This window comes from Xiphias gladius, chromosome 18 (genome assembly GCF_016859285.1).
Source record: "Xiphias gladius isolate SHS-SW01 ecotype Sanya breed wild chromosome 18, ASM1685928v1, whole genome shotgun sequence".
In the NCBI taxonomy this organism is placed as follows: domain Eukaryota; kingdom Metazoa; phylum Chordata; class Actinopteri; order Istiophoriformes; family Xiphiidae; genus Xiphias; species Xiphias gladius.
This window is the reverse complement of record NC_053417.1, coordinates 20,995,400-21,012,369: the sequence shown is the minus strand read 5'-3', so window position 1 is coordinate 21,012,369 and position 16,970 is coordinate 20,995,400. Positions and strand designations below refer to the sequence as shown.

The 16,970-nt window shown below is 40.3% G+C and overlaps 1 protein-coding gene across 3 annotated transcripts in view; it reads right to left on the bottom strand.

Moving 5' to 3' along the window:
* The window catches only part of LOC120803937 (nuclear receptor coactivator 3-like), a 63,220-nt gene extending 59,011 nt beyond the window's left edge, over positions 1 to 4,209 (bottom strand). For all 3 annotated transcript variants that reach the window (XM_040152980.1, XM_040152982.1, XM_040152981.1), the window contains exon 1: positions 4,060 to 4,209. The gene's annotated coding sequence lies outside the window, so the exon portion shown is untranslated. The remainder of the gene's footprint in view (positions 1 to 4,059) is intronic.
* Positions 4,210 to 16,970: the final 12,761 nt, after the last annotated feature.

Below are 16,970 nucleotides of genomic sequence, written 5' to 3'. Positions count from 1 at the left end.
AAGTGCTCCAACTGTGAGTCACATCACATTGTCTAAGGAAGTAAAAGCATGGGACTTTTACTTCCAGAACCGGTGGTGCCTGAAATAGCTCCTCCCACTTAACTAACTGTTTTGCAGTCTTGTTTACTTAGTCTTTAATCATACAAGTCCTGATTTATATAATAATTTTGCCAATTTTATGCTATATTTTATTCAGGCAAAGTTCTTATATAGCAGATTTTCTTTAGACAATGTACTGGGTGAAGTATTGTTTTGGTATGGGTATCAAAACTAAAACTCAAATAACATATTGCCTGGGGCTGCAACTAACAATTATTTTCATTATTGATACATCTGTTGATTATTTTCTTGATTACTTGATTGGTTATTTGTACATAATGTGTCGGAAAATGGTTAAAAATGCCCATCGCAAATGTCCAATGTACATTTGATGTCTTCAAACGTCTTGTTTTGTCCCACCAATGTCCAAAGATATTCAGTTTACTATCATAGAAGAGTAAGGAAACCAGAAAATATACATATTTTCTTTAAAAAAATGACTCAATCGATTATTTGATTATCAAAATACTGTAGTCGCCGAAATTTTTTTTTATGTCGATTGACTAATCAATTAACTGACTAATCACTGCAACTCTAATACTGTCAGTGATGTCAAAAGATACCCAGCCATACTCATTTAGGACATACTTAGTATCGGGGTACCACCACCGGACTGGAGTTGCCTGAGTAAACAACTGGAGGACACAAATGAGTGAGATAAAAAAAAAAAGAAAGTGACCCCTCGTCCACAAAGCAAAATCAATGAGAGCTGGTGAAGATTAATTCCTGTTTAACACATCCTGACACATGGGAGAGGGGCCCCAACAACAACAGAACAACAGTTCAGCTCACTACACTGCAGCTGGGGGAGGCAGGGGACAGCGGCAGACATACCACGCACACACACACACACACACACACACACACACACACACACACACACACACACACACACATAGACAGAGAGAGACAGGGAGACAGAGAGAGAGAGAGAGAGAGAGAGAGAGAGAGAGAGAGAGAGAGAGAGAGAGAGAGCAAAGAATGTGGATCATTTGAGTCAGAAATGATTCCACAAAGGAGTCGAAAGAAACAGAAACGACCAAGGGGGGGGGTTCCACAAAAGACGAGGAAGGACACAAAAGACAAGAATGCCAGGTAGAATTCCAGCAAGAGGCTCCACCTGAGCCCCTCCCCTTCACATACACACCTCCCTCCCTTTTCCACACACACAGACACACACACACACACACACACACACACTCACACACACACACAGCTTCCCATGCTCCCAGGCTGGTGTGTCAGGTCCTGCCTCCCTCCCACTCAGCCTCATGAGCCCTGCCCCCAGCGCCTGACCCAGTCACCAGCATCCCCTGCTAACCTCTGTCCCCTTTTTCCCATTCAGCAAACATCATGCATCACTGTCACTCTCCTCCTCCTCCTCCTCGTCCATGCATTCATCTAGCCATCCGCTTAGCGAAGACCCCTCATGGGTGCCTATGGATCTGAGTAGCTCGCCCGGATCCCTCCCTGTCCATGTTCCCTTCGATTGCTTGTGTAGGTCGAAGGCGCGTGTGTGTGTCTGCACGTGTGCCACAGAGTTGACTGTAAATCTGTCAGGAGAGGTGCTGTGAAATGATACTAGGGCTTACTAGGACAGTAGGATTATTTGATCTACAGAAGATGAATAACTAGTTGCAGCCCTATAGGAATACATACAAAAATGAACAGCAGAAATAAATGGAACAGGCAAGCAGGGCTGCAAGTAATGATTATTTTCATCATACATTATTCTGTCAGTTACTTTCTCAATTAATCATTTGGTCTGTATTCAACTGAAAAATACAAAATAATGTCCACTTTCCCGGAGCCCAAGATGATGTTTTATTATCATAAACAACAGAAAAATAAAAAACAGCAAATGTTCACATTTGAGAAGCTGGAATCTAGATTTTTAAAATGTTTGCAAAATGTTGTTGCCTATTAATTTTCTGTTAATCAATTAATCAATTAATTGACTAAAACTTTCAAGTTTGTAGGGAAAAAAAAAACCTAAATAAATCTTTATCAATGTTTTGCCTCTGTTCTTACTATAAAGCTTTTTTTAGAATATCCACCTGAATTATATAATTGTACAGTGTAATATTCAGCATAGTATAGTCTAGTTATGGTTCTATCTTTAGTCTCTATTCTATTTTTTAATTTATTGTGTTTAGTTTTATGTTTTATTTAGTCTTTTTTTTTTTTGGTTATTGTATATAATTTAGGCTTTAACTGTATTTTTTGTTTTACCAACCTCGTTGTTTTTGTGATTTATATTTAGTGGCTCCTGTAACACTGAAACCTCTCTATGTATCTAAATTTGGAATCACTTTTGTTTAATTCTGACATTTTGAGTGTAAACCTTTCAGATCAAAACAGTTTAATGTAATTAAAAAGGGATCAAGAACAATAACCATTTTATTTTGGGGTATGTCATTGTCAGGCTTGTGCACAAAGAAGCGGGTGTTAATGTCATCTATCAGTCGAAACTCAAAAACCATTCTCTAGTAGCAGCTTCTAAAATGTGAGGATTTGCTGCTTTTCTCTGATTTTTTTATCTCTGTAAACTGAATATCATTGGGTTTCGGACTGTTGATCGGACAAAACAAGACACGTGAAGATCTCAATTTGAAATCTGGGAAACTGGAATGGACAATTTTCACAGTTTTTGCAATGACAGATTAATGGCTTACGAAAATAATCGTCAGCTGTGCTCCTTAACAAAGCTGCAAATTAAAAGGTAAGTTCAAACACTGGTCATAATGTAATAAATTAACATCCCTCACCTGTCCAAACTGACACACAAACCGTCCAACTTGTGTTTACACACACTTGAGCAGTAGACTGCCATTATTCAGTGTGAGCAGATACCGTAATAGGGATCTAGTGACATGCTCTCAAGGACACGGTGCTTTTCAGTGCACGCGCGCGCGCGCACACACACACACACACACACACACGCACGCACACACGCTTGCTGTTACAAGGTTCAAACCGTGGACGTTCAGGGTTACAGGACAGTGTATATGCAAAAGGCCACGTTGCTGCCCCCTGCAGATGTACAGTGAGAGACATTACTGAGGACGAGGCAGATGACAGGAGGGGTTAGGGAGATCTAACAGGGAAAACCCGAGCACGGCCACCGTTCACTCTGTCGCCTCACGCATTTATAGGCAATACGTGCCACATCCGACACACTGACTTGCACACTGGAGACACACGTTTAGAGCCGGTGCACTTTTGATCGCTCAGCACACGGGACCCGGGCGGGCGGGCAGGTTGACTGACATGCAGCCAGTCAGTCAGTCAGTCAGTCAGCCAGCATCTTCTCCTCCTTCACGAAGCCCCTAAAACACCACCCGTGGCCTCTCTCAAACGTGACGCATACGACACACAGCTGGGTCCGTTTGCATGCTCCCGGTCTGCAAACATTTCGGTGCAAATTCCCTCGTGTTGCGACAGCGCCGGGCTCAGCTAACGTAGTCCCCCCCACCGACTGCCGACAGTCAGCGGCGACCGGGCAGAAATTAGTCAACTATCGCCATGTTTGAGAGTATTTAAGCGTGTGTGCGCGAGTGTAAAGTGTGCGTGCTCTCCGACAAAAAAACTTCCCGGAGGTGCCATATCAATTGGAAACACTTCTGCGATCCACCAGCTTGTGCGTAAACTGGGCAGCTCGCACGACCGCCAAGTTATCAAGACGGCCCGAGAACGATTCATTCCGCACCGCAGGCTGACAAACGCACGGGACGCCGAGCGTGCCCCTCGTCGCCGTCGCGAACAGGTTGGCAAACCTTTGCTGTCATGTACTAAATGACCATGCACTGTGCCCTCCGCACCGCGCCGATGCCAATATTGTGTGTGCACCGCCGCTGGGAGCCCAAGTCAGTACGTTTCCGTCTCTCTATCGAAATGCAAACCGAACGCAAAGTCGGGTCGAATTAGCGGAATGTCACCAAACGCGCAGCACGGGCTTACCTTGTGGACGTAGCTCTCTACCGGATCGATAATTTCTTCTTTTCACCATTAACTCTCCGCCATCTTCGGCACTGTTTGTTTAAATGGGAAACACTCCCGAAGCCCAAGAAGCCAGTTCTGTAAGTTGAGGTGTCGCGGGGGTTTCTGGGCAAAGGAGTTCGTTCGCGTGGAGCGCCTCGCTTCCTGCTAGCTCCTCCAACCCGGATGCGGACTACAAGCAGACTCCACCACCGCAAGGGGGGGGGGGTGGAGGGAGGGAGGGAAGGGGGGAGGAGGAGGCGGTAGGTAGAGGTGGTGGTGGTGGAGGTGGGGGAGCAGGCACTGTCTGTCTAGCTGAGTACAGACGCATGTCAGCGACGACACCAGAGCGGGGAGAGATGCCACGGTGTGTGTTTTCAGTTGACCCCTGCACGCCACGAAAAGCAAACACTGACTAGTTTGTTTGAAGAGGCCCACAGGCATTAAAAAAAAAAAAAAAAAAAAAAAAGCACAATTCCAGACTTTCTACTAAAAAAAGGGTTTGGCTAGAAGGGGTAACAGAGAAGTAGACAGCCTAAACTTGAGGGCATATTAGGACGCGAAGCTCTTATCCTTGTCTGGTGAAGAGGAGTTGGTCCAAAGTCGTTTATCTGCCAGTGGCGCCCTCTTTATTGAAAGCTGGGATTAGTTCATACTTTAAAGGACCGCTGTGAATCAATTTGAAAAACTCGGTTCATTTCCGTACATTATCAAAGTCAGCTGGCTGTGTACTTAAACTTGTTAGGTCACTGATACACTTGGATGTGACACGCGCGTACGGGTAGACGACAGCTCCAATGCCAGCCTGATGGTCCACTTGCTTGCTTTGTTTAGATTTGGAGGATCAAAAAGTATATCCAATAGGGGGCAGATAAGGACCCTGTTAGGTCTCTTGCTTTTTCGCACGATGTAAACAGAAACCATGGTGACACTCGAGGAGGTTAAAAAATTGTTAATGCTGAGATCGCGGCAGAGAAAACGGCAGCGATGACATGGTAAATGGTATTTCAGGAGCTTCGAGTTCTATGAGTTTCCCTTGGGAGATTTCCGCTGTTGTCGTGTTGATCCAAAATTGCTGCTGACCTTACTCTGTGACATTGCGCTCCCAAGAAACGCAGGAAAGGCGAGGTAACCTTGATGTGAACGCGAACTTTAGAGTTTTCTGACGCTGCGTCCCATCTGACTTGCATGAAAGAAAACACAGCCCTCTCACTCATTTTGATTGGAGCCATCCCGGTGGTGCAGCAGGGGCGCCAACGCAGGGGGCTCTGGCAAAACAACTCAGCGTCACCCAACAAAATATTATCCAGGCTCAATCATCCAGCAAGGCAATGCAGTGGCCAATCAAATACGTGCAAAGTGCACATTCCTGGTGGATTACTTTGTAACATGAATGGTGTGTTTCCACTGTTTACTTCAGAAGTGTTGCAACAAAAGATAAAATAGTTGTGATAACTTTCTAGAGTTGTAAAATGCTTTCATTGAGTATTAAAAACCGTCGTAAAGTGTTTTTTGGCATTTGATAAGTGTTTAAATTCATTAATCTGTTACTCCAACTAGACCTCCTGGATTGTATTTCATTGTCTCACTGCTGCCTTAAACAACATGCCCCCACCAATGTTTTAATGCGGAGTTTTCAGATCAATCTTCCCTTTAATTGCATTACAACGTAAAAATAATGCATTATTGATAAAAATCTGCACTTGCAGACTTAAGACATCTCGAACAAGTTTTAATAGCCCACAGCTGACAGGATCGAAGAAAAGTAAATCTTAAAGCTGCACAGCGTGCATTCAAAAGTGGTCAGCAAAAATTTTAAAGTGTACAAGATTTGTAGTTATGGAAGTGAAATTTGCAAAAGCACTGGCATGGTCCTTTAAACTCATTTTCATGCAAAGTAAGGTTGGGGGCAAATGATTTCTATGTTCATCTTTAAGTGTCTACGTTATAGTCTAATTACTTTTTGTCTATTGTCTTATCTATTTCTTATGATATTTCTATATGGATTATTATATCGCTTTTATCTACAACAGTGGTTCCCAATCATTATGACTGGTACCCCTTTAAAACGAAACAAAGTTAACTTGCAAATCCACGTCAAAGGTTGTACTTCACACATACAAACTTCCAGACTTGAAGAAAGCAGTTGATAACTGAATGTGTTTTATTCACAAAAAATAGCAATGTAAGAGAGTAAACTAATTTTGTAATGTAGCTGATAAGTTGTTGTTTTTTTTCTTCTTTTTTTCTTACTTATTAATCATCTCACGACCCCCTCTATGGTATTCTTACATTTATTAAGAATTTATTCTGTAGCCTAAAAACTCTCAAAATTCTCTCTCATATAAAAAAGTGATGACAAATTTTAACTCACAGTGGTTCAGTTGTATCACTATGGGGTATACTACCACAGGAAACTACATAATAATTTAATTAAAGTTTTTAGATGATACATGCTTAAATCAAAACTTGTCAAACGCCCTATTACTTAAGTTATGATGTTTCCATATGGACTCATTTTGCTGTAACCTATAGTATCCTTACACTTATTACATGATTTCTGTTGTTTTCAGTTACAGAGGGATGTTTCAGAACAAACCAGGTTTATAATTTTCTGTGTGTACCAGCCTGTGATATATTCTAGTGAAAACCTGACGATAATGTTAAATTATCTCACAGTGGGTTCACTTAAGAGCTAGACAGATATTGGCCAGGCCAATATATATAAACTCTCAACTATCAATATCAGGTGGCTGTCAGCCTGAAAAAAAAACCAATATCAGTTGGGCTGTAGTTCATGTGTAAGTATAGGGCACATTAATCTAAAAAAAATATTAAATTTAGTTGATACACGCTTAAATCTATAGTTTTTAACTTCCTCTTATGTAAGTTAAATATATTATAAAATGCCGATGTCAACAAATGTCCTCAGTTTTCTTCATCAAGGGAAAGTGTTAATTTTTCTCACAGGGTTAAGAATCTGTAGTTATTTGTACAGTTATTTTTATTTCTTGATAAATCTACTAATTATTTTCTTGATTTATTGTTTAGTCCTTAAACTGTCAGTAAATACTGAAAAACACCCGTCACTGTTTTCAAGAGCCAAAAGTGACATCTTCAGATTGTTTGTTTTGTCTGACCAAAGTTCAAAACCCCAAACAGATTTCTCTAACAACACAGAAAAGCAGCAAGCTGGGAATGCAAGCTAGCAGAAAATGTTTGGTAATGATTCATAACATATCATTGATCTATTATAAAAATAGTTAATTTTCTGTCGGGAAAGGATTAGTTCTCAACTAATCGTTTCAGCTCTAATTTACTAATATTTTCTTTCTCTAAGGCAAAAACGTAGGCCAATTATAGACCAAACTGTTGTGAGTAATACGTAATGTATGTGTGAGTAATCAGGATGTTTGATATGTAGTAATATGTGTAATATATTCTATGTAGGTAACAGTAGGTAACATGTTATAGATCATGCAGTTGTAACCTTTCATATTTTGGTCTTTGTGAAAGAGAAACCTACAGCTGATTTAAGTTGTGACATAAGTCCCCGTGCTCAAATATAAACATCATATCTATTCACACACTTTGGTGAAAACGAAAATCTAAAAACTGATACTGCTGGTCATGATAGATATATTACTTTGTACACTAGGTAAAACTTCACTTTAAGTCCCCCTATTTAGCATCAGTAAGCAGCATATAAAAATTTGGTAAATGGTTATATCACTAGTTGGAAGCCGATATAACTGTTTATCAGTGTATTTGTCGACAACTGTAACTCCTACTGTGGGCAACATGTGGAACCTCCTATATAAACAGATAATGAATGATAATATAGTAAAACACAGTTACAATAATATAAAATATGTCTTCGTAGGAGAAGTTATAATAGTTGACAAATTCTATACATCAGAAACACTCGTCTTCCTGTCCCACTTGTCCTTAGCCAAGTGCCAGAAAACTAATGTGCAACTATTCTGATACTCAAATAATCACTGGAGTCAATTCCCAAGCAAAAATAGTGAAAAATGCCAAATATTCTCTGATTCCTAATCTGAGAATTTTCTACTGTAAACTAAATATTTTGGGGTATTTTGACATTTGCTTAAACTAAACAAGACATTTGAAGGAGTCACATTAGGCTCTACAAAGTTTTTTTTGACAATTTTTTGTTGAATCATGGACTACTAATCGATTTAATCAAAAAAAAAAGGCAAATTAATCAATAGTGAAAATAATTGTAATTTGCAGCACTAATATGTTACAGATAACATGTAAATGTTAAGTAAAAGGCTTGTTCTTCTATCAAAACTCGGTTGTTACTCCTCATTAAACAGACAAACACTGAAATGTCACTTCACATCCCTGCGGCCTTTTTGCAGGAGCCAGCCTTCTGTGATCTGGGTTTGTTTCACTGGAGGGACTGTGGCTCCTGTAGGCCACCTATCTCTTATAGATGAGGCCCATATGTGGGCTCCATATGCGAGCTGGCAGGGTCAGCGTGGAGCAGTGACGTCGGAGCTGGGTGGCCTATGAACTGGGACACGTCGACACAGTGCCCCGGCTGCTGCCAAGATATACAAAGCAGGGACAGACAGCACCAAAATCCGTCACCATGGTGATACCAGGCAGGCAAGAGCACAGATAGATGGACAGATACACATTCAAAAACACACACACACACACACATCATGAGTCAGGATCCTATTCTGTCAATGACAGTGGGAATGAAAGAAGATGAGGAGAGGAAGGTGAGAGAGAAGTGAGACAAGACGATGAGATAGTGGAGTCTAGTTTAAGGCAGTTTAAGAATAAGATCACAGATAATGATAAATGGTGCCCATTGCCTGAAGAGAAGGGTGACTGAGAAAACCTATAGGTGTTAAAGAAACACAAAGTAGACAAAGGGGGACAGAAGAAGAGAGTGCAGATTTGTCAGTGTGATAGAGGAGGAGAGGAAATGTTGTTGCTTGAAAGGACATAGAGGGAGCGAAAATAAGATAGAGCTACACCAGTTTTAGCGGGAGGGTGAGGGAGGGAGTGCAAAACAGAAGGAGAAAACTAAGAGACTAAGGAGAGTAAGAAAGTGTTGAAATAGGGTTGTGGAGAAGGATTAAAGCAATTAGCCTCATGGGTCAGGCATAATTCCTCAGGCAAAACTGAAAGAACCACTAAGGAGAAGAAAATGTGATTTGAATATAACTCAAGTGAGACATGCGAAAATGTGAATGTTCTTGGAAATCAGAAATCTCATGAAAAATATCCTTAAGAATTTAAATTCAAGAGCCTACTATTTATGAGAAAATGTTAAGCATGTTTACAGGAGCATAACCCAAAACATGTTATTAAAGTTTATCGCCTTTGTGCATGTCATACACAAAGAGATAAACTGCTCATTTCCCAAAAAACAGCCAAACAAATGTGTGTGCTTCATGTTACACTGTAACCCTTTAATAAACACATGCACTCATAGACACACATACACATAGAGGGATAAGTCCTAGCCAAAGGATTTAGAGACGTTTTAAGCCTCCTTTAAAAGAAATTAGACTTGGAGCACATTTGAGGTCTACTGACAGGCTGTACTGAAGCAATAAATGCAAGCGTAAAAGCTTAATGCAAGTAAAAGGTTGTAAAGAGAGAAGAGAAACTGTTAATGATACCAATGAGCATCACAGAGTCATAATCACTTTACAAAACGTATTATTGTAGGTGACCTTCGTGATAAAATATGCTTTTCTATACCAACCATTTAGGTTGTGTGTATCTTTTAAGTGGAATGGCAAGGACTGACGTTGAAATAATTTGTCAGTAACAAAGAGGAGATATTGTATGTTGGACAGACTGACTGCATGACTACAACATCACAAAGCATACAATATTCCAGAGAGTTTATTTACACTTAACTCTAAATGGTATTAGTGGATTATCAGTAAAGACAAACTGAAGGGGGACAGATTTAAAGAAGAAAGGTCAAACTCGAAGCCTCAGAGTCATCCTTGACTGAAACGCCCTAGTATGGGTCAAGCTGCAAAAACACCGGATCCACCCATATTTTCATCATGCAAATCAATAGCATCTTTGATCAGATCTCGCTTGTCTCCTAAATGCCCACTTCTTCCAAAACCCTCTACTTTCAGTTTTCAATGCATCATCCGGGTTATTCTCCCAGCCTTTGGAAAGCTCAATTCAAAGCTACAGAGGACGTTATACAACTGTTTTCTCAGACTATATAGTACTCCTTGTGACAAGTAAACTGACCTCTGGTCTAGAGGCCCCCTGACCTTTTGGGCCCCTGGACCTGTGCCTGGTATGCTTGTTCATTAATCTATCCATAAATTTGCAAAAGAGCATAAGTCAGAGGTGAACCAGACTTGAAATGTTCTACCAGAGAGGTTTGTAATGCAGGCTGCTTTTCAGCCTAAGTTATTCTTTAAGGTTTGACATCAGTAATTTACACTGTTAACAAGTGGGCACACGTTTAACATGACAACACTGTAGACTTTTTAATAACTAAACTAAAATATAAAGAATCTAGATACTGTAATCGTTATTTGATTGCCTTTCCTTAAAGGACCATAAGTTATTTTTCTTATTTCAGCTACTCAAATACAGAACACAAGTTGATATTCATATCATATGGAAATGAGAGGAAACTAATGGCTGCCTGGAAGGTATGAAAAAGACATTCAGAATTATAAAACATGACTGTATGCTTTGTACAATGGTTGGCAGTAATGTTTGTAATAAATGGGCTTCAGCAGGCAAAACTACTGGCATGATTCTTTAACAGCCATCCATTAATTATGGGTGAAAACAGGCAGAATAATTGAAATTTCATTCTTAAATACATAAAAGTTACTATACTTTTACGAAATTATTATGACATCGAAGCAAAGTTATAATTGGATTACTATTGAAAACCATAATTATTTTAGACCATTGCTTACAAATAATTTCTTTTAAATATATCTTTTGAAAACATTAATGCGTTTGAGAATATCTGCCACCATTGCATTTTGAGTGGAACCCTTTAATTCATTAGGCCTGTTCTTGATGGAGTGAAACAGTAGAGAATTGTTTTCTATAGCCAGCTGGCTCCAGGTTGCAGTTCCACAATATTTAAAGCCACATTATTATGGTACTTATTGTCCATCATTTGGAAAATTCCATTGTGCTGCCTAAGGCTAAAAGAAAATGGAAATGGCAGAAAATTAAATGTAATGAGAAGAAACACACACACACACACACACACACACACACACACACACACACACACACACACACACACACACACACACACACACACACACACACACAGAGAGAGATAGATGTGAGACATGGACAGAGAAATGAGGCAACGCATATGCAGAGAATGTTGTTACATCCGTATGTAGAACTGAAATGATCAACGGAAAATCAATTGAAAGATAGCTGGTGTTATCAATCAATCACTCAAGTAATTATTCAAACAAAAATACCAGGCATTCCCAAGTTCCAGTTTGGTTTTATGTTATAGTATGTGATAGTATGACAGTTAGTTTGGGTTTTTGTGCTGTTGATCAAACAAAATGAGCTTTTGGAAGACTTTGGAGAATTGTAAGGGGCATCTTTTGCTATTTTGTGACATTTTATATACCAAATGATTAAACAAGAAAATTACTGATAGATTATTCAACGATTAAAGTAAGTGTTAGTCGAAGCCTTATTAGTATGTGCTGTAGTGAATATGGAGTATACACTATGAATTATGAACCAGATAAATACATTTATTATATACCTCAAGGTTTAATGTTAGCCAATGATATTTTTTCTTAACATCAGTCTCTACCAATAACAACACCTTTGCCCAGTTTGAATTCGGACGCTGAGGTGAAAGTTATGTTGGAGACACATGGCTAAATGTAAAAAAAAACCAAACTACTCTAACAACTCTAGATGACTAACTGGAACTTGAATCATCTTTATTTTTTTTACACCATTGTGTATCAGCGCAGGGCCTTTACCAGGGCCTTTTTTATTTCAAAAGATTAGATACTTGAGCACCTAGTTGGCTGTTGAAGTAGAGACAGCACTTCACACACAAAGGAGACATATTGCTAGGAAGCTGCCATCTTTATTCTCCACATATGAAGACGTGGGAGGGTTAAGTGGTGGCCTCGACTATATAGACGCAGTTTGAAGTAAGTTTATTAGCACTCAAATGGATATACAATATAATGTATTAAATAGTAATCAAAAGGGAAGGAAATTACACAGAGGTCACTGAGGAGAAAAAGAAATGAGAAGACAAGGTTGAAAGATAAAGGCGGTGCTGTGGGAAACAATTAGTTTTTCATACATTTATGACTCCACCATATGGTGCAGTCCCACTTCTGTTTGCGAAACCTACCTCAGCATCGTCCAATGCAAAATCAATAGAACATGATTGAACAGATAAAGCAAAAACGGGGGCAGTTGTTGAATCACTGGCTCGAAAGCCTCGAGGGCCGATTAAGTTGCTGTTTAGAAAAACAAAACCCACAAAGGAGGAGAAAAAAGTGAGAAAGGAAGATGAAGCCTGGGACTGTGTGTTTACCGTCACAGTGGAAGAGTGCACAAACTGAGTGTTTGTGCACTCATCTGAGTGTTACCGAGAGAGAGCAGGCAGTGAAGGAGCAGATGAGACCGTATGAACACACGTGACCTTGCTAGTGCTGTCAGCTGTCCCAGTCGCCGGCTGGGACATGTGTGTGTGCATGCACATGCGTGTAGCTGTGTTAATATTCCTGTTCCGGATGCACAGCTGCAAGCGCAAAGAAAACATTCCACACAGTCTAGAGGACATGCGTAAATCATATTTATATTCCGTCTACATTTTTGTTGATTTCTGTGTTGATTAATGTGAACGCTTGAGGCAAAAAGGACACGTGCTGACTCCATGACTGAGGTCTTCACGAAACTCTATAAGCTCACACTGCTACATGCCACACACTATCATGTGCTACTGCAAACTCCCTAGAGCAGCGAAGACTAACCGCAAAAACTCTTAAAAAAACAGTGTTCATATGTAGGACAGTTTATTAATTGTAAAACTACTAAGTGAGCACAGAACAAATTCAAGCTGTAATCAATCTCGATTTAAGAGCACACGGGGACAGATTTAGAAGCATGAAACAAGGCTTAAGTATAAAATCCTGATTTTGAGTGCACTCAGTTCATCGTGTGCTCTCATAATTTTCCCCAGCCGTTTTGGCAGAGTCTGCCTCAAAAGGACAAGCCTATATGCTGGCTCACATCTATTCCATAGTTCTGTCTGGAGGAAAATGACAAAGCCGGTGGACCGCGCTGGGAGGGGGGCCTGAAGTTACTGTGGGTGCAGTCACGAGAGAAAGTGTGACCACGTCGTAAGAAATTCATCCGTGCAAAATCCATCTGCACGTCTTCGCAAAATATTTGATGCTACAGGCTTGTTGATGTAGAGAGTATTGGCAAGGCTAGCTGGTGAACTACTGTAGCTTGTGAGCAGACAGTTAACACTCTAACAGTCCAGGGACATGCTAACTTTAGTCAGTCCCGGCTCTCTGAGCTAGCTAGCTTGTTCGCTTGGTTTCTAATGGGAAGTTCACACAGTCTCTTCAAAAGCTGTATTTGTATTGAGTCCTGTCTCATAAGAGTCTACAAACATTCCCCTTTTGTGGAGCAGTTTATATTCAGTGACAGGGGGTTCAATAAAACTGTATGTTGCAACACAGCTAATAAGCTATGATAGCTTCCTCCATTTTGGACTGTCTGGCTTTCCGCTTCCATGAAGGTCAGCACTGTCTAGGCCGCTTGGTCAACGGTGCATATTTGTGTTCACCAAAGATGATTTAAATGTGAAAAATTAGCACAAATTTACTTCGCCCGAGTGAGGAAATTTACTGATCGCAGTGGTGCCACTGAAATGAACTAACTTCACTGCAAGATTTTCCTGTTTTAAACGCTGGTGTGACAGGGCCTCAACACTAAATGTGCAGGTCAAATTCTTTGGATTTTCTTTTGCTATCAGTTTGAGATTGTTTGCAAAGGACACACCCTTCCAAAAATGAGAATGTGCAACGGGATACTAAACAAAGGCCCTAATGCTTCTTCAAATCTGGCTTATAAATGTGTCCCTTTGCTTGCTTACGTCTTGGAGAATGATTTCCATTTAAATTTGTTCAGTGCCCTTTCAGTTGTTTTGTCATTAATGAACTTCCATACACACACACAGTGATGTTTAGCCTTATAGCCTTTTAGCTTTTTTTGTCTCTTTTGTCTCTTATTGTTACTCTTCTTTCTGCATTTCCCTCAATTTCCCTTTTTTTTTTTTTTTTTTTTTTTTCCAATTTTGCTTTTTCCCAAGCTATTTCTAAATAAGAATTTATTTCAAAATTGACTGACCTTGATTTAAACAGTGGCTTATACCTCAACACACACAAACATAAACATGCACACACTAAAAGCCATTTCATGAGGAGTGATGCTGGATGAAAATTGTCTTCTGTCTGCCTCTTCCTGTATTTCTGTTTCTCTTTCCTCCCCTCCAGTCATGTAGTCTCTTTCATTTATCTTACTGTTCACCTTAGCCTCTTTATTTCACCTTTCTTCTTTTTATCTGAATTGTGCAAATTTGCATTTGCTGGCTCTGATGGACACTGATAGGGCACTGCTGTCCTCTTCACAACACACACACGCACGCACACACACACACACACACACACACACACACCCACACTCTCCCCTCCATTATTCTCCTTAGTTGTACTGTAAATCATAGCACTCTGCTCGACATTGCTCTGCCCGTTTCTCTTCCTCTCACTTCCTTTACCATTTTGTCTTCACTCCCGTCTGCTTTTCATTCCCATGCCCCTGATCCCTCCAGATGTTTCCACCCGTTCTCTGTCCTTCATCGGTCTACACCTGCTCTATTGCTCACCTCACATACTCCCCAATCGTCTGCTTGCCCTCAAATAGCCGTGAGGTCACGAATGTCTTAGATCTCCATTGAGCTTCATGGATCACTGCAAATGAACCTGGCTGGCAGAGCAGCAGCTGCCCAATTTGCTCATTTGAGACAATCAATGGAAATAACATTGAAGGACTACAATACTTCCAAGAGATTAAACAGACCCACACATACACGAACACAAAGGCTCACGTGCACACACACACACCCAGACGCTCCAGTCCTGCTAATTGTTGGCTATTAGTCTGCAAGTCTGGGATTACATGTCTTATTAAATACAGAATTTCAAATGAGCTTCGTTAAATAAGAACGTACTCCCCTTTTAATGAAGCTAATTTATATGGAAATTACACATAATACTGACGATTCAGTGAGAGATTTATCCTCATTGGATGAAGGGGAGGAGCGGGATAGAAATTTTTTCCCTTGCCTTAGCCGGTCCCTGCTTTTGGACTCTTTTTGCAAGTTTGCTTTTGAAACGCACCCTCACAGGGCTCAGGTCATGTATGTCCAGGTTGGGGATACAGCCATCAGTGTGCGTGTGCGTGTGTGTGAACTCCTGTCCTTGTGCTGACCCTGCAGAGCTCCAGCCTGCCTCTCTGGTTCCCACTGATCCATCATGCTGTCTGATTGCACAGAGAAAACCCATTACTCTGAAACAACACAACACATTAACGATGAGCTGCAGGTGTCTCTTTTCTGTGTTGTGCTCATTCCTCACCATCCATGGATGCAGATGTCATGTTTACAATGCCCGGGCACTCAAATTGCACAACAGTGAGGCCAAGGTGTGTCCTATCTAAAATACTCTTAAGGCTTTGGATAAATACATATTATAACCCATCAGTTGATCCATTTTGTTTAACTGCATGATAAAGACTATTTTAATAGTGCTGACCTGCATGCTGTGTGATAAGACAGTGTTTCTGTCTTTCTCACTCTGACTGGTGATTTATTAATGCAGGTCTGTATGCAGCTATGCTCCTGCAGACTGCTTCTGTCCCTCAGGCAAAAAGCACGGTGTTGCCCCCTGGTGGTAATTAGCCAAGAAGTACGATTTGGCCAATATTTCCTCATGTCTCCAGACACATTCCCAGTGGATAGTATAAATGAAAACTGTTCAAAATCGAGGTCTCAAAATAAGTGGAAAGATGTAATGAGCAGGAAGTGAGAGAGGGAGTCCTCAAAAGCCAATAACTTGTTAGTATCCCCGCTCTATGAATGCCATCTGATAAATTGATGTGCACTCTGAAATTGCAATGTTTTGCACGTTTTTTTTAGTGGAGTGACCATGCTGACAGATCTACTACTCAACCTGTGGGCAGCATGTGAATAAATATGTTCAACGAGTTTGTGTAATGATCAAAAGCTTTATTCAAGCATGAAATAAAAAAATAGTGACAAAGAAAAATGATCAGAACTCACAAGAATTTGCATAAATATATACCATCAGAGCAGTTCAGAGACAACATATTTGAAAAGGAAATATATCGCAACATCTATAGACAAGCAGCAAAATAAAAACAAATCAAGGATAATGCAGAATGAATAGAATACAATAAACATGAGTCTCTGCTGTGCAGGTCTTTTTTTTAGCGATCTCACGTTTAAATGCATTAATGATTGGTGCCACCTAGAGGTTGCTCATAAAGTTGATTCACTGCAGTCTCTCTTTTTTTTTTAGTTTCCAACAATTACAAAAATGCACAGTTTTAATTGAGCAACTTCAGTTTGTAAGTCATTGAGAATCAATGCCCAAACAGCCCAAAGTGAGCAGTGTTATGGTGCTCTGACATAATGCATATTATGCAAAAAAGTGCATTCCTGTGGGATTATACAGGCTATTGTGTCTCAAAGCGTGAACTGCAGCCTGGGTCATGTTTCAGAGCCTAAACGTGTACTTATTGTTGTCCAGTGT